Source organism: Cervus canadensis, chromosome 20, assembly GCF_019320065.1.
Source record: "Cervus canadensis isolate Bull #8, Minnesota chromosome 20, ASM1932006v1, whole genome shotgun sequence".
Lineage (NCBI taxonomy): Eukaryota > Metazoa > Chordata > Mammalia > Artiodactyla > Cervidae > Cervus > Cervus canadensis.
Window position 1 is genome coordinate 42,170,610 of NC_057405.1, and position 22,479 is coordinate 42,193,088.

Genomic DNA, 22,479 nt, shown 5'->3' on the forward strand with positions numbered 1-22,479 from the left:
CTAACGAAACCGACCGACTTGTGTGAAAACCTTATATATCTTAAGTGTACTGCTCAAGCCTACATCCCCAAATTCCTTAAACCTAGCCTGGAAAGTGTTAAAGGGAAATACAGTCAGGTTACAGCCATGATTCATAATCAGAAGGGTTAGCTGGTTACACACTGTTGCCTCCACCAGTGGGTGCCATAAAGATGACAAAGGTGACTGACTACACAGGGGATTGTTACATTTTTTCTGGCAACAGGAAATCTCGGTATGGAACCTGGTGTTTATCAGTCCAGGAGGCCATTTCCTCAGTAGGTATATCCCCGTGGCTACCAGGCACATAGTCCAAAGTTCACTGAAAGTGCAAGATGGAGTTTCCTTCTTTTTCAAGATGGAGTCAGCTCGGCCTGTTCCTTTCCTCCCTCAGTATTGGGTTGAATTCCTGCCAAAATATGGTCTTTTTAAAAAGAGGCCTAGAAATGGATGATATATTGCCCAAATTTTGCTCCTCAATATTTATCATACTCTTAAACCCAAGGTTTAAATATTTTCTGGTTGAATTTATACTCCTTAACATTTAAAAGCAGCTGAATTAAAGAAATTTTCACTTTCTTAGGTTCATGATTTCCTTTCGACTAGTAAAGTAGCTTTTTCAAGTATGGTGGAGGAGGTCAGTGAGAATGTTCTACCTAAGAAGTAAAGCAATTACTTTTCTAAAATTAGAATTCTCTAATGGTAGTATATAAGTCTTAAACCTTTTTTTAAAATTACATTCATTAATAGCTGAGCTTCATTTTTGGACTTTCTAGTTTAAAGAAAGTAGAAAAAAAAGATACAGCTATTACACTTTTTTGGGTAGTGCGCTCTTTATCTTAAAATGTGTTTTCACACTCAATTTTAACTTTCTGTGAATAGCATCAGATAATCACATAGCAAGCAGTGATAAGGAATTCTGGGGAAATCATATCAGTAGATCCTCCTTTTGCATAGCAAGTATGTTTCTGAGTTTTCTAATTGTAGACCATAGATTTTGGCCTCTTCTTATTAATACATTGAATGAATTTTTTTTCTGTATGTTTTCTTTCTTTTATGAGGTAGTATTTTTCTCTGGTATTCTGGCTAAATTTTTAACAGTAGGATTTTAAGTCATGTAAAAAGCAATCCAAGAAGTAAAATGCTCCTGAGGATAAAGTATATTGATGTGTGTGTGTATGTGCTTATAATGTTTAAATGGAGTCATTCTCTCCTACATGAAAAAAAAAATTGCCATTCCATTGTTGATACATGTAATAACCATCTATATAGTGGTTAGCAACATGGAGTCAGACTGCCTGCTGTTTACTAGTTGTGTAAAGTGAGATCTCTTGGACTGCAAAAAAGATTCAACCAGTCCATCCTAAAGGAAATCAGTCCTGGATATTCATTGGAAAGACTGACGCTGAAGCTGAAACTCCAATACTTTGGCCACCTGATGCGAAGAGCTGACTCATTTGAAAAGACCCTGATGCTGGGAAACATGGAAGGCAGGAGGAAAGGGGGATGACAGAGGATGAGACAGTTGGATGGCATCACCGACCTGATGGACATGAGTTTGAGTAAACTTTGGGAGTTGGTGATGGACAGGGAGACCTCGTGTGCTGTAGTCCATGGGGTCACAAAGATTCAGACACGACTGAGCGACTGAACTGAACATAAAGTGCTATCTCAGTTACCATCTATAAAATGGAGGATAATTGTACATTTCCTCATAGTTACCCTGAGACTTACATATGAAAAATTAGAAGGGCATACCAGTGCTTGACACATAGAAAGCACTATAAAAAATGTTAGTAATAGATATAGAGTAGCAGTACTTCAAGTGTTTCTTTATATCTGTCTACTTGCCCTATACTATTTTTGATTTTTGCTTAGGAAATAAATTTTAACTTCACTTTTCCAGTATCTCTGTAGTCTTCTAGATGCTGCCAGGTAATATGCTATTTATAATGTCAGCATTCAAACAACTTTTTGAAGAAAAATTCATATTTTAATTTTATGTTCATTTTAACAAATTTTTCTTTGACAGGAAGTTTATTTCATTGTATTTTAAGGTCCATCCTTATAATACTCAGTTATGTTTTTAAGTTATGCATCTCAAGTTAGGTTTTTTTCACTTTTCTACTGATTCCATCTAGCATTGGTCACTGAGGTCCAATGGTGATGATTTAAATCATAGCTTAGTATTGTATAAATCCCGTTTCTTTGTGTTTGGGATTTTTGCCTGTATCATTTTTTCTACTCCCACAATTTTTTGGTTTGTTTCTGATTGTACCATTCCCTTCAGTAGATCATCTTATTAATGTGTTTGATTTCTTCCTTTAGCATTGCTTTCTTCCATTCACTTTATTTTTTTCCCTTACTTCAAAAATCTAGACTAGCATAATGATAAATTTTATACAGTTTCTTTAGGTTTTCCACAGCGCTTAGATAAGGCTAATTTGGGGCTTATGGAAATGTGGATTTACACTTTCAGTAGCATCACATCCTACTTAAGTTTCTGAATTTTTATTTGCCAAGGTCTTCTTATAAATCTTATATTGTAAATAACTAATACTCAAGAAGGTTGCTCCTTTGATTAGCTCTCCTATCCTCTTTGTTTCCACATCAACAGTGTGCAGACTTGCCTTTACATGTCCCAATTTATACTGAAATGAAGCAAAAATACATGCACAAAGAAACTTCTCTTGATATCACATCTCTCTGCAGTCACTGTCCTATTTCTTTTACTCTTGCAGCAAAACGTATCTGCACAAACTGTCCCCGCTTGCTCACCTCTGTTTACTCCTCAGCCCACTTAAGATTTGGCATTGACTTGGACAGCTCTGTCAGAACTGCACATCCTGTTCATCTCAAGGTCACTTGCAACTTCTATGTTGATGAATCTAGTGGATTCTATATTCTCATCTTGCTGTAAGCAAGACATGGACGTAACGGGACATTTCTTTCTGTGTGAGCGTTCTTTCACCTTCTGTGATAGCACATACTCCTATGGCTGCAGTTTCTGCTCTTCATTTTCTAGGCAACCTCTGACTGATAGAATACTCAGGCTTGGTCCTGAATCCACTTTTTTCCTTTATACTCTACCCCTAGTTCATTCACTTATGCCTTTGCCTTTTAGTACATCTGTATGTGAGTGGATGCCCCAGTTTTTATCCCCGATGTGAACCATTATTCTGAGCTACCAGACTCTCATTGAATCATCTTAATTTTCTTTGCATTTCAAAAAATAATTTGTCTTTATTATAAAGAAATTAACCTATGCAGGTAATTAAATATAATAAACGAAATTCCTTCTGACTCTGAAAGTGACATTATCAACATTGACGAAAATCATTCTAGATGTCTTTCTATGCATATACAGACAGAAGAATAGATATGTGGAAATAGTTTATAAAAATGGAATCATTGTTTCCATTTAAAATTCCAAATGAATTTCATAGAAAAGAAAAGAAACCCTAGTGAGACAGAAAGAATTGCTGAATTTCAAATAGCTGTCTTTTCACTTGAGAGGTAATTATATCCCCAGCATTTCCTCTAAGGTTAAGAAAAAAGATTATATAAAATATTTCAAGTGGTCTGAGCATTATATCTCACTTTTATAAAGTATTGATTGACTCTTTACTGTAAAAAAGCTGAGGACATTAATGTTCTCATTGATTTGGCCTCCCAGCTTCCTTGTATTCACCTATGTTAGAAGGATGTACTCCTGCCATTTCCTGACCTACCTTCATGAGTCAGAGACTCTATTTTCCTCTCTACCCAGGAAGGGAAGGAAGCTAAGCTGGGTTTCTTGTAGTGACCTAAGATGAGCAATACTTTTTATATTTGACTACAGAGTAAGACTTAAAAATTTTTAGTTTTCTCTGTTTACTTAGCCAGTATTTTTTTTTAAACTTGGAAGACATTCACATTTATATTTACTTTCCCAAATTGCCAACTGTGCATATGTTGTTGTTGTTAAGTTGCTCAGTTGTGTCCGACTCTTTGTGACCCCATGGACTGCAGCACAGCAGGCTTCCCAGTCCTTCACCATCCCCCAGATTTTGCTCACACTCATGTCCATTGAGTCGGTGATGCCATCCAACCATCTCATCCTCTGTGAGTGGCTTGTATTTCCATGAGGAAAGCATAGCACCATCGAGTGACTGTAATATCCAATGAAGAACTCAGTCTTTGGTCACAGCATTAAGGATTCCTAGATTTGGTCCCATTAGCCCTCTTTGAAATGACCTAACAATCAGCATTTTTGAACTCTTTGAACACATAGCTCTGCGCTATATGTAGGAGATGTAATAATATGTAAATGTGATGTGATGCACATTCTCTTTAAGCTTGCTACCTAGTGAGAAATTGAATGTTGATCATGAAAAATGTGAGGTAATTAATGCAGAAAAGAATAGCATCTTTATAAAGCTCTCCATCATCCCATTTTAAATAACTTGACAATTCCAGACACTTTATGTGGCTTTCAAGGAGCTCCATAATATCTTCACCTTTCCTATGTGTATTTTTCATATTTTCTACCTTCCTTACCCTGAACTAATGTAGGTTAGACTTAGCTCCATCAAGCACAGTGTTTATTATTGCCTCTATACCTGTTTGTCTTGAATGTTATCTTCACTTTTGCCATCTTTGTTAAAATTTGGATCATCCTCTTTCAAGGCAAAGCTTTCTTTATGAGTTACTTTCTCTTTGACTTACTATAGCATAAAGTGAAAGTGAAAATCACTCAGTCGTGTCTGACTCTTTGCGACCCCATGGACTACATAGTCCATGGAATTCTCCAGGCCAGAATACTGGAGTGGGTAGCCTTTCCCTTCTCCAGGGGATCTTCCCAACCCAGGGATCAAACCCAGTTTTCCCACATTGCAGGCAGATTCTTTACCGGCTGAGCCCCAAAAGAAGCCGTATTATAGCATACTCTGATCTTATAATTTTCCTGGATGTCCACCGCCTTTTTGGTCATTCACAAGGACTTAATTTTATTTTTCTCTCTGACTAAAACTTAAAACTTCCTGAGGGGGTATAATTTTCGTTTATACTTTCATGCCACCTCATTGCCCAGTACTTTTTGGTTATTGGGTTAATATTTATTTGCTAACTGTGTTGATTAAGACAGTTGCCTGGAAACTTTTTCAAAGAAGCTGTGCATTTATTATATGCTAGGTGCAAATTATTTTCTTAAACATGTCTTTTAAGGACACTAATTAAGGCACAGTGAGGTTTTTATCCTCTATAATTTGAGGTATAATTGTCTATAATTTGAAATGTAATTGACAATAGTTCAGGTGATAACTTGTATATACTGTGAAATATACTTGTATATATTGTGTATAAATGTGTGAAGTAGACTTCAACACAGAAGTCTACTTAAGATCATCAGCATGCATGCATAGTTAATAAGAATCGTTTTTTTCTTGTAATGACAACTTTTAAGATTTACTGTCTTAGCAACTTTGAAATGTAGTATACATTCTCTTCACCCATCTTGCCCTTCCACTGTCCTTTGGCAGTCAGTCTGTTCTCTATGTATGAACTGTGTTTTTTTTTTTATTCCACATGTAAGTGATCATACCGTATTTGTCTTTCAGACTTATTTCACTTACTCTAATGTCCTCAAGGTCCATTCATGTTGCAAATAGAAAGATTTTATTTTGTATGGCTGAATAATCTCATTATATATATATTTTTTCTTTATCCATTTATACGTCAATTGAAATTTAGTTTGTTTAATCACTTGCCTTTTATAAACAATGCTGCTATGAACTTGGGGGTACATATATCTTTTTGAATTAGTGTTTTCATTTTCTTTGCTTCAACAGGAGCAAAATTGCTACACCATATGATACTTATATTTTTAATTTTTTGAGGAACCTCTGTACTATATTCTGTGGTGGCTGTACCAACTTGTGTTTCTACCAACAGTGCACAAGAGTTCCCTTTTCTCCATATCCTAACATTATTTCTTGGTATTTGGATAATAGCCATTCTAACAAGTGTGAGGTGATCTCATTGTGGTTTTGATTTGCATTACCCTGATGATTAGGGAATCTGAGCATCTTTTCATGTACCTGTTGGCCATTTGTCTGTTGTCTTTGGGAAAATGTATATTTAGACCCTCTGCCCATTTTTAAATTATATTTTTTTGCTTGTTTTTGAGTTGGATGAGTTCTTTATACATTTTGGATATTAGCCCCTCTTCAGCTATATGATGTGCAGCTTTTTCTCTCTCATTATGTAGGTTGTCTTTTCATTCTATTGATTTTCTCAGTTTCATCTGGTACCACTTGCTTATTTTTGTTCTTGTTGTCTTTTCTTTTTGTTGTCAGATCCCATGAGCAGCTTGATGTTGTTCAGGGTTTATCAGTTTTAAGATTTTCTTAACCATCTTTTTGGAGAAGGGAATGGCAACCCACTTCAGTATTCTTGCCTGGAGAATCCCATGGACAGAGGAGCCTGGTAGGCTACGGTCCATGGGGTCTCAAGAGTCGGACATAACTGAGTGATTAAGCAGCAGCCATCTTTAGGCTAGAGGAATGTTATACTCTTCCCTAGACTATTTTATTTCAATATGAAAACTGTATTTTATAGAGAAAAAAGTTACATCATTATTAATATTAATAGTATTCTTTATCTCAAACTGTAAATTATGTTTTAGTTACTCACTGTAGAATTGCTTATTTTTAACATCTTAAATCTTAGGTAGTCATTCTTAATTATACACATTAAAATTTAATATGGTTAAAAATGTTAATATAGTTCTCCTAAAATCTATTATAATACATCTTCATTTGAAACTCTAATGTGGCCTGTTAATTTTCTTCAAAATAAAACTCAAGAATCCAAATTTAAAGAACAGCCTTTAAAATTAATCACTTGCTATTTTAGTTATTTTACATCAATGAATAGTAAATTTTACACACAGTATAATGAATAGTTTTTTGCATAACTAACTTCTTTATAAAAAGTTTGACCTGGAAGATGACTTGAAGAGTAAAAAATTTTTTACTTTTACTTGAAAAGTAAAAAATACATATTTGTTTCTCAGTTTAGAAACAGTCTGGTTATCTTGAACATAGAAACGTGTTAATATTCCATCACAGCAAATCACCAAACTATTTTTTCCAGTGACCCAGATGCCAAGTAAACTTAATTTTTTTTTTTTTTTTAAGTTTAGTAGTTTTTAATAATCCACAAAATGATTTCTTTTGAGGAATTTTATGCTATGTTTCTTCCTGCTTTTCCCATTCCTGTGTATATTGTCTGCTAGCATGTGTCTTAAAGGTATTTAGAAATATAAAATTCTGTACATTTGTAATTCCATCTTTCATCACACCCCCTTTCCAGGGTAAAGAGTCAACCATCTGGTGAAATGTGTTAGCTGGACCAGGCAACATTTAGTCACTGGTATTCTGAAAGTGTTCTTACATTTTCTGAGCTGCTTATTCCTTCACCATGATCACAGAGTATTTAAAGGTACTGTGATAAAATTAATCCTAGTACCTTTCTGTAGCTGAGCTAGTCTTTCATAAACTCCTCACCTCCACTGGTTTCAGCACTTGCTCATTCCTGTGCAAATTCCTATGGCGTTAACGGCTAAAACCACGCAACCTTGATTGGCCTGAGTGAAAACAGTGGACGTTTTGGCTCTGACTCTCTGTGTTGGTAGCTTCTGTTGTGTCTGACTCTTTGCAACCCCTGTGGACTGTAGCCTGCCAGGCTCCTCTGTCCATGAGATTTCCCAGGCAAGAATAATGGAGTGGGTTGCCTAAACTTAAATCTTATTAACACTGGTAATCAGAAATAATTTTAAAATTCTTTTGTAATCTTTCTTTAACATCAGAAATAGGAATATAACCACAAAACTGTCCACATTTTGGATTCTGGATATATACAAATGCATATATCAAAAACATAATTTTATTCTATTAAGTTAACTTAAAGAAGGTAATCTTTAAACAGCTCAGGTCAAACAGAAGATGGCAAGAGTGAACATAGATATTTTAAGAGTCAGTGAACTAAAATGGATTGGAATGGGCAAATTTAATTCAGATGACCCCTGTATCTACTATTGTGGGCAATAATCCCTAAGAAGAAATAAAGTAGCCCTCATAGTCAACAAAAGAGTCCAAAATGCAGTAATTGGTTGCCATCTCAAAAATGACAGAATGATCTCTGTTCGTTTCCTAGGCAAACCATTCAGTATCACAGTAATTCAAGTCTATGCCCCAGGCACTAATGCCAAAGAAACTGAAGTTGAATGATTCTGTGAAGAACTACAATACCTTCTAGAACTGACACCAGAAAAAGATGTCCTTTTCATCAAAGGGAACTGGAATGCAAAAGTAGGAAGTCAAGAGATCCTTGTAGTAACTGGCAAGTTTGGCCTTGGAGTACAAAATGAAGCAGGGCAAAGGCTAACAGAGTTTTGCCAAGAGAACGCACTGGTCATAGCAAACACCCACTTCCAGCAATACAAGAGATGACTACACATGGACATCACCAGATGGTCAATACCGAGATAAGATTGATTATATTCTTTGCAGCCAAAGATGGAGAAGCTCTATACAGTCAGCAAAAACAAGACCGGGAGCTGACTGTGCCTCAGATCATGAACTTTTTATTGCCAAATTGAGACTTAAATTGAAGAAAGTGGAGAAAACCATTAGACTCTTCAGGTATGACCTAGATCAAATCCCTTATGATTATACAGTAGAAGTGACAAGGAGAGTCAAAGGGTTAGATCTGATAGACAGAGTGCCTGAAGGACTGTGGACAGAGGTTCTGAACATTGTACAGGAGGCGGTGCTCAAAACCACCCCTGAGAAAAAGAAATGCAAAAAGGCGAAACGATTGTCTGAGGAGGCCTTACAACTAGCTAAGAAAAGAAGAGAAGTGAAAGACAAAGGAGAAAAGGAAAGATGTATCCATATGAATGGAGAGTTCCTAAGAATAGCAAGAAGAGATATAAGAAAGCCTTCCTAAGTGATCCATGCAAAGAAATAGAGGAAAACAATAGAATGGGAAAGACTAGAGATAATTAGAGATACCAAGGGAACATTTCATGTAAAGATGGGCACAAGAAAGGACAGAAACAGTATGGACCTAAAAGAAGCAAACAATATTTGGAAGAGGTGACAAGAGTACACAGAAGTAGGTCTTCATGACCCTAGGTAACTGCGATGGTGTGATGACTCACCTAGAGCCAGATATCCTGGAGTGAAGTCAAGTGGGCCTTAGGGAAGCATCACTATGAACAAAGCTAGTGAAGATGATGGAATTCCACCTGAGCTATTTCAGATCCTAAAAGGTGATGCTGTGAAGTGCTGTACTCAATATGCCAGCAAATTTGGAAAACTCAGCAGTGGCCACAGGACTGGAAAAGGTCAGTTTTCATTCTAATCCCAAGGAAAGCTAATGCCAGAGAATGTTCAAACTCATGTGCACTCATCTCACATGCTAGCAAGTAATGCTCAAAATTCTCTAAGCAAGGCTTCAACAGTACATGAACTGAGAACTTCCAGAATGTCAAGCTGGATTTAGAAAAGGCAAAGAAACCAGAGAGCAAATTGACATCTATTGAATCATAGAAAAAGCAACAGAATTCCAGAAAAATATCTACTTCTGCTTCATTGACTATGCTAAAGCTTTTGACTGTGTGGATCACAACAAACTGTGGAAGAGATGGAAATTTCAGACCCCTTACTTGCCTCCTGAGATAGCTTTATGCAGGTCAGGAAGCAATAGTTAGAGCTGGACATGGACCAACAGACTGGTTCCAAATTGGGAAAGGAGTATGTCAAGTTGTATATTGTCAGCCTGCTTATAAACTTCTATGCAGAGTACATCATGCAAAATGCCAGACTGGATGAAGCACAAGCTGGAATCAAGATTGCTGGGAGAAATATCAATAACCTCAGATAGCTAGATGACACCACCCTTATGGCAGAAAGCAAAGAGGAACTAAAGAGCCTCTTGAGGGAACTGAAAGAGGAGTGTGAAAAAGCTGACTTAAAAGTTAGCATTCAAAAATTGAAGATCATGACATCTGGTCCCATCACTTCATGGCAAATAGACGGGGAAACAATGGAAACAGTGAGAGACTTTAGTTTCTTGGGCTCTAAAATCACTGCAGATTGTGACTGCAGCCATTAAATTAGAAGGTGATTGCTCCTTGGAAGAAAACCTATGACCACCCTTGACAGCATTTTAAAAAACGGAGAGATTACTTTGCCAAAGATGATCCATATAGTCAAAGCTATGGTTTTTCCAGTAGTCATGTATGGATGTGAGAGTTGGACCATAAAGAAGGCTGAGCGCCAAGAATTGATGCCTTTAACTCTGGTGTTGGAGAAGACTCTTGATAGTCCCTTGGACAATAAGGATATCAAACAGTCAATCCTAAGGGAAATTAATCCTGAATATTCATTGGCAAGACTGATGTTGAAGATGAAGCTCCAATACTTTGATCAGCCGATGTTAAGAACTTAATTATTTGAAAAGACCCTGATGCTGGGAAAGATTGAAGGCAGGAGGAGAAGGGGATGACAGAGGGTGAGATTGTTGGATGGCATCACTAACTTGATGGACACACGTTTGAGTAAGCTCTGGGAGTTGGTGACAGATAGGGAAGCCTGGCGTGCTGCAGTCCATGGGATCACAGAGTCAGACATGACTGAGAGACTGAACTGAACAGAAAGAAAACAATAAAATGATGCCTAACTAATTAAAATAACCAATTTAGAATTCTCTCTTAATCAAAGAGTTCCTGTTTATATAGAATGATTAGAATATAATAAAAACAATATTCATTATCCTCTTAAGGGAAAACTCATACCTTTTGAAGATAACCACCATTAGTCTCTTCATGCCTATAGTTCCTTTGATTGAAATTCTTTTTGAACAATAGACTTGTTTTTAATCTGCCTTTTTTACTTATTTTAAATTATTCTCTCATATCTATAAATATTCATCTATACCATAATTTTAAAGGGCTAAATAATATTCCAGTGCATATCCCAGCTTTCTGTTTGTTTATAAATGTAGCTTATTTAAAATTTTTTTTTATTTTGCATCTTTATAAATATCTCGTTCCATATTTATTTCTTAAAACTATTCTTTAGAAATGGGCTTGCTTAGTTTAAGTTTATTGATTATGCCAAAGCCTTTGACTGTGTGTATCAATAAATGTGGAACATTCTGAAAGAGATGGGAATACCAGAACACCTGACCTGCCTCTTGAGAAATCTGTATGCAGGTCAGGAAGCAACAGTTAGAACTGGACATGGAACAACAGACTGGTTCCAAATAGGAAAAGGAGTACGTCAAGGCCATATATTGTCACCCTGCTTATTTAACTTATATGCACGGTACATCATGAGAAACACTGGGCTGGAAGGAGCACAAGCTGGAATCAAGATTGCTGGGAGAAATATCAATAACCTCAGATATGCAGATGATACCACACTTATGGCAGAAAGTGAAGAGGAACTAAAGAGCCTCTTGATGCAAGTGAAAGAGGCGAGTAAAAAAATTGGCTTAAATCTCAACATTCAGAAAACTAAGATCATGGCATCCGGTGCCATCACTTCATGGCAAATAGGTTGGGAAACAGTGGAAATGGTGGCTGACTTTATTTTTGGGGGCTCCAAAATCATTGGAGATGGTGACTGCAGCCATGAAATTAAAAGATGCTTACTCCTTGGAAGTAAAGTTATGACCAACCTAGACAGCAAATTAAAAAGCAGAGACCTTACTTTGCCAACAAAGGTCCATCTAGTCAAGGCTATGGTTTTTCCAGTGGTCATGTATAGATGTGAGAGTTGGACAATAAAGAAAGCTGAGTGCCAAAGAATTGATGCTTTTGAACTGTGGTGTTGGGGAAGACTCTTGAGAGTCCCTTGGACTGCAAGGAGATCCAGCCAGTCCATCCTAAAGATCAGTCTTGGGTGTTCATTGGAAGGACTGATGTTGAAGCTGAAACTCCAATACTTTTGCCACCTGTTGCAAAAGACTGACTTATTTGAAAAGACCCTGATGCTGGGAAAGATTGAGGGCAGGAAAAGGGGATGACAGAGGATGAGATGGTTGGATGGCATCACTGACTCAATGGACATGAGTATGGGTAAACTCCGGGAGTTGGTGATGGACAGGGAGGCCTGGTGTGCTGCGGTTCATGGATTCACAAAGAGTCGGACAGGACTAAGCGACTGAACTAAACTGAATTGAAGTTTAGGCATATTTCCTACCTCGTATATTTCTATATGCCCTCTTCCTATGACTCATTTTACTTGACCTCTCTGTACCATTTTATATTCTACCAAGTTTTGACACTTTCCTTTCATTTGGTTCATTCATTGAGAAAATAGTTATTGAATTCCTACTAAGTGCTGCACTGCTATATATGGTCTGTTTGGGAGAATTGTGTGACTTTTGTCTCTTTATTTGTGGAGTTCTTTTTATGAATCATTTTTGGTGACTTTTCCTCTTTTACTACCTACCTTTCTAACTGAATTCTAGAGTATGTCTTTTGTCCTTTACCCAGTTTTTTTTATTATCATTATTTTTATTTTCTACAGTGGTTTCAATGTTCATTTCTTTACTAGCTAACCTTGTATCTATCTATCCTCTATGCTATCTCTTGACCATACGTCCAGATTTTATTGACCATTTGGATATGCACACACAAGTTTGGTCTTCCCTGGTGACTCAGCTGGTAAAGAATCTGCCTGCAGTGCAGTAACTGGTTTGATTCTTGGATCAGGAAGTTCCCCTGGCAAAGGGATAGGCTACTCACTCCATTTTTCTTGGGCTTCCCTGGTGATTCAGATGGTAAAGAATCCTCCTGCAATGTGATGCCTTGGTTGGGAAGATCCCCTGCAGGAGGGCATGGCAACCCACTGCAGTATTCTTGCCTGGAGAATCCCCATAGACAAAGGATCCTGGCGGTGTATAGTGCATAGAGTCAGACACGACTGGGCAGCTAAGCATAGAACTCACACCACGCAAGTTCAGCAGACTTGTCATATTCAAAAGCTATACTCTGTGTGTCCTTAGGGAAATCCAAACTAACTTCCAGCTTCAGGAGATCCCAGAGCACTTTCTGAAACTATGATGTGAATTTGCTACGTAGCTCAAATGAGGAGGCTTTCCACAGCCCTTGCTCACTCTCTTTGCTGCTCACTAGTTTTATGGACAAACTGACCTTGCCCCCTTTTTCATTTTTTGTAAACCGTTGTTGGTGTATCAGAATCTTTAAGCTCCAGATTTGTAGGTGTGGTTAGTGTGCTTGTAATTCATGTCTCATTGTTGGGTTTGATCAAATGGCAGGGAACTGGGTATTGCATTTTTACTAGCTAGTTTGTGTATACTAATCAAAAGGAAATCTTCCGTATTGGATTTTTGTATTGTTTGGTTAAGTAAAATATACACGATGCATTTGATTAAAGTTGATAAAAGTATATAATTTATGTAATTTATGGTGATGCATTTTTTAAAGTAGTTAAAATGTTATTAGAAACGTGTTGTTTCAGTGTATTCAAGGAAGAAATACTAGGGAAAAAATGGCAGGGTGAAGAGAAGAGGCGTGTGACTGCTAGCATGAGGAAAGCAATGAACATTTTTGGATTCATTCAAGTAGAGATGATAGCTAAGAGTAAACTGCCCAGAACCATTCTGGTAGCCTGGACAAGTGCCCATTTGCTCACATTAATGATACGATGGTGATGATTAAAAAGTGGCATACAAAGAATGTGATAATTAAGAACAGGGAATTATTCTGGTGTTGAGATTTGATTTGGGTTATTAGCAAGTTCATGGGGGAATGGACTATGTTCAAAATACATCCCAAACCTAGTGAAAAGGTTAGGCCCAAATTTGAGGCCATTTTATTCCTTGAAACAGTTCAAATAAACATTCATATTAAGGAGACACTGATTTTCACTTCCAGAAATGAATTAAAATTCGGAATGTTTGGTTGGATTTTAAAAATAAATTTCTCTATACAATGCGTTATAGACACACATTCTTTTAAACTTACAAATATTATAATGGGTATTAACTTGGCATTATCCAGGCTCAAGTGCCACAGTTTCTGATTTGAAATTCTAAAATTCTAAGAATTTATTTGCTATCTGCGTCTAATCTTAACCTCAAGTGATGAGATTCTTTGTAGTCTTTATTTAGCCTGCCTAATTTGAATATCAGTATATTTTGCCAAAGAAATATTAATATGCTTGATTATAAGGTATTGCTCCAGACTCCGTGTATACTGTATTTTGTTGCTAAATGCATAAAAATTTAACTTCTTGGTCCTAAGGTTTACGGATAAGGAATTATAGACCTTACATCATAACTTTGCAATTTTTAAGTCACTGAAGGTTAAGGGGAGGGAGACTTTCAGGAAAGAAAAATTATATAATGTTTAGTATTTGAAAATCCAACTTTTTAGTGGTGTAAGATACCCATTTCCACACTAGGTTTGGAGTCTCCCTTTGCATCTGAGGCAAAACAGTGTATCTTCCTTGTTCAGAGTGGGGTTTATGGCTCAGCTGCATTACTCTCATTATCCCAACTCATTTAGGGCAAATGGGCTCTCCTTGAGTCAACCCTCACAGGGAACCTCACAGCGGCTCACAGCATGACTAGTGTGAGCTGGTTCACCTCACAGCTTGATCACATTGTTAGTGAAAACAATCTGGCCTAGTTATCTTTGGTTATAACTAGATTATGCTAGTTACGCTTATTGATACAGATTCAAGGATATATTGATATCTCCTGACAATATGATTTGACAGCATTGAATCTGCTGGATTAAAGCTCAAGTGACAGGATTTCTACCTCAAGTTTTAGACTTTATTCTAGCCTTTAGGTCACCTAAAGTTGAGAGTTAGGGATTACTTGATATGAATCAGAGAAGCATACCCAAATATTGTAGGAGTTGTTGCTAAAATTCACAGAGTCATGCATTATGTCACTTCTTTGGTGGTAAATAGTGTAAGATTTAATAATACATCATTGTATATTGCACATGTATATTGCATGTGATATCTTGACATTTTAGGCTACTAGAACTCAGAAACTTCACTGAGATGGCCATGAGTTTTTTGGATACCTCTCTCTGGTGCACCTACTCTTGGCTAAAACATGTAGAAAACAAGCTATGTCCTTTTCACAGATATCATCAGTAGAGTAGTTTTTCATGATAATTTGAGGGATGATAGGACTAAATTTTGATAAAACGAAGGATGTGTTACTGTCCATGTTGAATGAAAGCAAGCTGCTCTTGCTTTTCACATTAGCCAAATTAGCAGTATCTTACCACTGAGAGGGCTTCCCTTGTGGCTCAGTTGGTAAAGAATCTGCCTGCAATGCGGGAGACCTGGGTTCGATCTCTGGGTTGGGAAGATCCCCTGGAAAAGGGAAAGGCTACTGACTCCAGTATTCTAGCCAGGAGAATTCCATGGGATCCCAAAGAGTCGGACACAACCAAGTGACTTTTACTTACCAGTGAGAGATTTTGTTAATTCATTCGCGTAAAGAGGCTTCATCTTGATTATGTCTTTTGTTACATATGATGAGCAGATAACACAAAGGCAGGAAGCACGCACACTGAGCAGTGCTGTGTAAATGTCTGATAGCGATCGGCACTCGGTCTTCAGTGCCTGAGGCAGGATGAGAAATATGTTGTTATATATCACCAATAAGCCTGACTCAAATAAGGCAATAGATTGGATTATCCCCACAGCTGTACAAATGCTTTCATGGAATTACTGCAAGGGCTGGATCCTTCCCCACTTTTCATAATTGTGTTACGCCTGCAAAAGCTTTGCTACAGGCAAAGAAACTCTTAAGTCTCACTGCCTTCAACCAGCAACACCATATCCCTGGGATACTAGACTGTTTGGGTTCCTGGGAACTGTAAGACTATAATAATGTGGGTAATATTTGCACATTGTTTAGAATTGTAGGAAATAGAGAATGAAGGAACAGCTAAGGTCTGTGATTACTGTCTGTCTTTTGGTGTACAGAAACTTCTATTATTTTGATAAAAGTAATCTATAATACCTAAGTAACAAGCTAAGGGAGTTTGTGTCTGGAGTAGGTAGAATCAATCTACTTCTAACTGTATTCTGAGAGAGACACAAGCATATACTCAGACACTTCTGAAATTTCTTCTGTGAAGCTGTCGATATCTTTACATTAACTTTGTTATTGCTACTTTATCTATTTATAAAAAACTGAAAATATACCATTAAAACATTTATCTAGTTTACTCTTGAATTTGGATTCATCTTGGATAATTGTTGATTTTCTTTGAAATACTTCTTGATATAACCAACTTTATGTATGAAATAAGCAACAGTTTTTTTCTTAACTTTGGGAAATGTGGGTTGGAGTCAACAAAAGTTAAGCTTCACGATTTGTTATTTGCAAGCCTAATAATATGTAAGTTTTGAGACATGTTTTTCTGATCACTTTTTAAAAATTAATGGATATGAAATTTGCCCACTCCAATTCACTTTGTAAACCTAGCTTTAATTAATGTCATGGTTAGGCTAAAAAGATGGTCTTATTCAAGTGACTTTTTCTTCCATATTTACTGTAGCTGCTAGCTTATGCAGATATGCTGATGTAGTTAATGAACCCATTAAGATCTGTTTATTAGATGATTACATGATTGAGTAGTAAATGGCACTTGTCAAGGCTTTCTGCATGATTATTAAAGTATGCATTCTTTTATTGATATTTTTAATTTGTTCATATTGCATATATGTTTATACTTCATATGAAAAAAATGCTATACTTTTTCACATTATCCACCCTAGCATAACGTAAGTTTTTTAATGAAATATTAAAAATACAAATACTACATAAAACATGAGCTTAACAAGGTGTTGTAAATTAAATGTCTACATAAAATCCCAGTCAAGTAAACAAAGAAAACTTACTAGTACTATCCATTTGTTGATCATGACTGCCTCCCTTCTTGTTAATGGGTAAACACTATTCTGACTTTTATGCTATGTACTACTTTGACTTATTTTTATTTTTACTAATTATTTTTATATTTCCAAAAAATACATTTTAATTTTATTGCTTTTTGTTCTTTATTTTAGTTTTAGCATAGACTATATCCTCTCACATCTAACCTCTTATATGTAGCATATGTTTCTAAGGTCAATGCTCATTGCTATATAATGTCATTAGCAGACATAGACTGTGTTTTGTTTATATCTTATGCTACTACCAGACTTTTAGGGTATTTACAGTTCATCAGTTTTAGCTGTCATAAACAACTTGCTCCACGTGGAACATATAGCTACATATCTCTTTGTGCATACATATACATAATTCTTTTGTGTTACAGAAAAGATATCTAAATATTCAAAGAGGTTTCTGAACTTCCTGTTCTATTCAGTTAGATTTTTGTTCATCTTTGTGCAAATATTGCATTGTTTTAATTACTATAGCTTTATAATATGTTACAGTAATTATAGGGTGATTCCTTTTTTCAATCATCTTGGCTACAGTTAGTCCTTTTCTTTCCATGTAAAGTTTAATATCACCTTGTCACACAAATCAACCCACTGGGATTTTAATTATCATTGGATTGAACCTTTAAATCAATAGTGAGTGAACTGGTGTCTTTATAATGAGTTTCCAATCTGTAAACATTGCATATATCTGCATTTAAGTATTCTTTAATTACTTTCATTAGAACATTTGGTTTTTTCCATAGATCTTATCTGTATTTTGTTAATATCTGTAGCCTTACGTTCCTTAGTATATACTACAGTGCATGGCAGTATCTCCCAGTCCTTTAAGAGCATGGACCCTGGTACAACATTGCCAGAGTGATTTTAGACAAGATTCGTAACTCTCGATGCTTCCATTTCCTCATATGTGAAATGGAGACAGTAACTATACCTTCCTCGGAATTACTGTGAGACTAAATGTGTCACATAAATCTAGAACTGGTAGTGAAAGTCACTCAGTCATGTCTGACTCTTTGAAACCCCATGGATTATACAGTCCTTGGAATTCTCTAGGCCAGAATACTGGAGTGGTTAGCTGTTCCCTTCTCCAGGGGATCTTCCCAACCCAGGGATCGAACCGAGGTCTCCCTCATTGCAGGCAGAATTCTTTACCAGCTGAGTAACCAGGGAAGCCCAAGCATCTGATAAATGTCTGAGATTGTATAGATGTACAAATTATTAATTCATTTAATTATTCTGTTAATGCTTTTAACATGTTAGTGGAGGCATTTTGCTGAACTGTAACCAGAGACTTTGTAGCTTAAAGTAACACATTTATCTCAGTGTCTGTCAAGGTACACCCTTGCCTGGTCCTTTTGCATAGTCTCAAAAGGATGCAATCAAGGTGTCAGATGGGGCTGTGATCTCATTTGAAGCTCAAGTAGGAAACGGTCTGTTTCTAAACTCGTAGATTGTTGACAGAATGTAGTTCCTCATGATTTCAGCACAGAGGGTCTTGTTTGCTTGCTGCTTAGAGGCTAGAAGCCCTTGCAGCTTGCCAGTTGAAGTGTGCCATCAGTTCTTCTTTGTCACTTGGTTTTCCCCAACATAGCTGCTTGCTTCTTCAAAGCCAACAGAAGAAAGAGACACTCCACCAAGAATGGCATAGTCTTATGTAATCACGTTCAGGTAATTCCATCTGTCCTATCACCTTTAACTACTCTGACTAGAAGCAAGACACAAATCCTGCGTACGTTCTAGAGAAGAGAATCATACAAAGACATTGGTACAGGAGGGCGGGATCATGAGGACTACCCTAAGCGTCTGCCTGCCACAGAGCCTTTTGTTTCTAATAAATAGATCCTCTACTGACAATACCCTGTTTTAAGCTACTGCCTTATCTAAATTTTCACTATATCTTTTTCTACACTGGTATCTCTGCTTCTGTCCTGCCTAATTTCAGCCTGTTTTGTATGTAGCAGTCAGAGTGATCCCGGTAAAACACAAATCAAGTAATCTCAATTCTATACTTACCAAGTTCCTCATATTATCAGGATGAGACAAGACTTCAGTGGAATTTATGTGTCACCAAAGTAAGGTGCAGACCTCCTACAATGACCTTAGAGTCCTGTATGATCTTGACCCCTAATTTTCCTCATCTCCAAATACTTCTCCTTTGCTTATTCCACTTCAGCTGCATTGGCTTCCTTGTGCTCAGTTGCTCAGTCATTTCCGACTCTTGGGGCCCATGGACTGTGGCCAGCCAGGCTCCTCTGCCCATGAAATTTTCCAGGAAAGAACCCATGGAGTGGGGTGCCACTTCCTACTCCAGGGGATCTTCCCGACCCAGGGATTGAGGTCGTGTCTCTTGCATCTCCTGCTTTGGCAGGCAGATTCTTTACCACTAGCGCCACATTGACTCCTTTCCTCTTCTTCAAAGAGGCAGGTATGCTCTCACTTTAAGTCGCTAGCTCAAGCTATTTGCTGTCTTAGAGCATTTTTCCCTCAAATAGCTCCATGGATTGTTTGTTTCTTTCTTTTAGGTCTTTACCCAGTGTCACCTTCTTGATGAGGTCTTACCTAACGACCTTATTTAAAATTGGGTACAGTGATCCATCCCCACTGCTCTCTTGTTGTACTCCTTACTCATTTCCCTGCTTTAGTTGTATCCGTGCTGTGTTTTAAGTTTGTATTTTGTTCCTTGTTCCCCTCTTCTAGTATTGGCATTCCATAAGGACTGGGATTTTTGTCGATTTGTGTTCAGTGAGGTATCTTCAGCACTTAAAGCAGTAGTAGGCACTTGGTAGGTAATCAGTCAGTATTTCTTAAAATTAAGTAAATTGAATTTTATATCATGGGGATAAGTAGTCTCCAAATAAACAGTTTTATCATCTTCTGATAATGAACAGCATTATTTCTTTTCAGGTAACATTCTTTTTCTCATCTTTTTTGCATTGGCTTAAACTTCTAAAACAATGCTAAATAATGGACAGTTTTGCTTTTCTCATTACCTCAGTGGGAATGCTTTTGCCCTTTATACTTTTAGCTCTTGCATTGAAATGAATTTGTCTTCTTAAAGAAGTAACCTTTTTTTAAATTTAGTTAACATTTTTTTGGAATATATGGAGTAGACTGTGAATGTTGAATCTTAAATCAAGTAGCTTTTAGGCCTCTGGTCAGATGATTATATGATTATTTTCTATTACATATAGATGCCATGAATTACCTCAGGAGATGTTTTAACATTAAGCTATCCTTTTCTTCCTGGAATGAACTGTATTTGATCACAGTATGCTGTTCTTTTAATTTACTGCTGGATCAAATTTGTGAAACTCTCCATTATTCCTAGTATTTGTAAGATTTTAAAAGTCTTACCTCATTTGTTAAAGTTTCTATTTATTCATTCTCTAATGAGAATTCAGTCCAGGCATGCATTTGCTTTCACAGATACCCTAATTCACCTTGGATCATCTCATTGTTCATCTAGATTCTATGGACTCCTCCCTTCAAATCATAAACTAGAGGACGCTGAGGTTATTTTCACTACCGGTTCACTGATTTAGTAGCCTGAAGAAAGTAGAAAGGTTACTAAATGCACCCTAAATCTTTATTGCTTAAAGCCTTATTAGTTTCCAACAACTTGATTCTTATTTTTCTAACAAGACATCTAGCGTTATCCTTAGTATTTTTTTAATTTTTGCTCCAAATATTCAGTCTATCAGGAAATTCTGTCTGCTCCTGACATATTTTAAATTCCTCTGTATATTTGCATCTGTTTGTATTTTGTTTATTCATGTCATTACTACAGGTTAAAAATGATCACAGTTTCATAATATGTGTTAATATCTGATTTGAGACCTCTGCCCAGTATGGTTTCATTGTCCCGCTGGTGTTGAATGTTGCTATGGATATGTCTGAGAACAGCTTGATTACCTGCCCCCAACTCCACCTGTTAGTGACTCTTCCTAGATACCCCAGTGGTCTTTATTTCTCTAAGTGTAACGGCTTTTCTAGGTCTGTCTCAGTGTTGACTCTTCTAATTTCAGTTTACTTATGGACATGCTGTCACTTTATATACTTAGATTCATGGTTGTTTTTTCTTGGGAAGAATTTGACTAGTATCGCTAAAGGTGTGTCCTGTTAGGTTATTTCTGTTTTCAAACAATAATTTAAACTCTTTGTTTTCATTATATTTTTCATACTTTTCTGTTCCCTATAACATTTATTCTGCTTTTAGCAGCATCTGTCCTTTTTTTTCTTTTGCTGTTTGTAGTTGTGCTTTAATTCCTACAACACTTTACTTTCTTCTGGTTCTTTCCTTTAGTTCTGCCAGTTCATGTTTTATTTTTTCTGGTTGTTTTGCTGCTTCTTCCCTGCGCTTATATAGCTCTACTTTGTGCAAAGAACTCGTTGGACACTATTGCTTTATATTAAACGTTTTAAATAAAGAGATAATTGATGGATAATATTCTGTAAGTTATACAGCCTGTTGATATATGATACATTTTATTTAACTTAAAAATCACAGACAATTATTTGGTCATAGTTTTCAAGTTATAATGACAGCTCTATGTGTGTATATGTATATGTGTGTTTGTGTTTGCCATCTGCTCATCCTGTTATTTCATCCTTTTTCTTGGAGCACCTTTGGATGCATCCTGTGATATTTCTTTTTGGAGGGGTGTGAGTTTTTTCATCAGCTATTATAGGAAGCTTTGTGTTGAAGAGACATTACGGTCATGTTCCCAGTTAGCTGAACTCTTTCTGTGGGCCCAGGTTTTGGGATTTATGTATGTTTTTGTGTTGTCCCTGCCAATCTCAATATGGAGTGTAGTCAGTTTTAACTATTAATAATTGTCTCTATAACCTATAACCAATAACTCATAATTGATTTGTCTGTGACTCCACATTCTACCTGTTCCTTTTATTATAGGAACCATAATAGGACCAGAGATTTTCCTGCTTCTGTCTCATGTATTCTGTTTCCATTGTTATAAATAGAGGATTGGGTTTTTCATCTGAGTATACTCATTTTTTTGTTATAAATAGAGGATTGGGTTTTTCATCTGAGTATACTCATTTTTTAAAATGTTTTTATGAATTTGGGGGAGGATTTAATCCTTTTTTTTCGTTGGCAGCCATGATGTCCTTTCTTAGTTTCTTTCCTCCCACAATCACCTTTGCCCAAGTTTGACTGCCCTTGACTGTCCTTCAGCTCATTTTGTAACTTAATATTGATCTTTTCTTTCCTTGTCAATTCTTAGGCTTATTTTTAGACTTAGAGAAGGGAAATACCAATTTATACTACCATCTTTAAACTAAAAGTCTTAAGTAGTTTTTTTGTTTGTTTTATCTTGCACAAATATTTTTACTTCTATAAACTAAATATGGAACATTTACCTAAATTGATGATAGTAGATTTTCTCTTAGTTTTATATGCATTTGTTCATTTTCACTAGATTCTGGGGAGTGATATTGA

General features: G+C 36.5%; 1 protein-coding gene across 7 annotated transcripts in view; it reads left to right on the forward strand.

The window, feature by feature from the left end:
• Positions 1-22,479, forward strand: part of TBC1D32 (TBC1 domain family member 32) — a 176,702-nt gene that overhangs the window by 81,137 nt on the left and 73,086 nt on the right. The window lies entirely within an intron of this gene.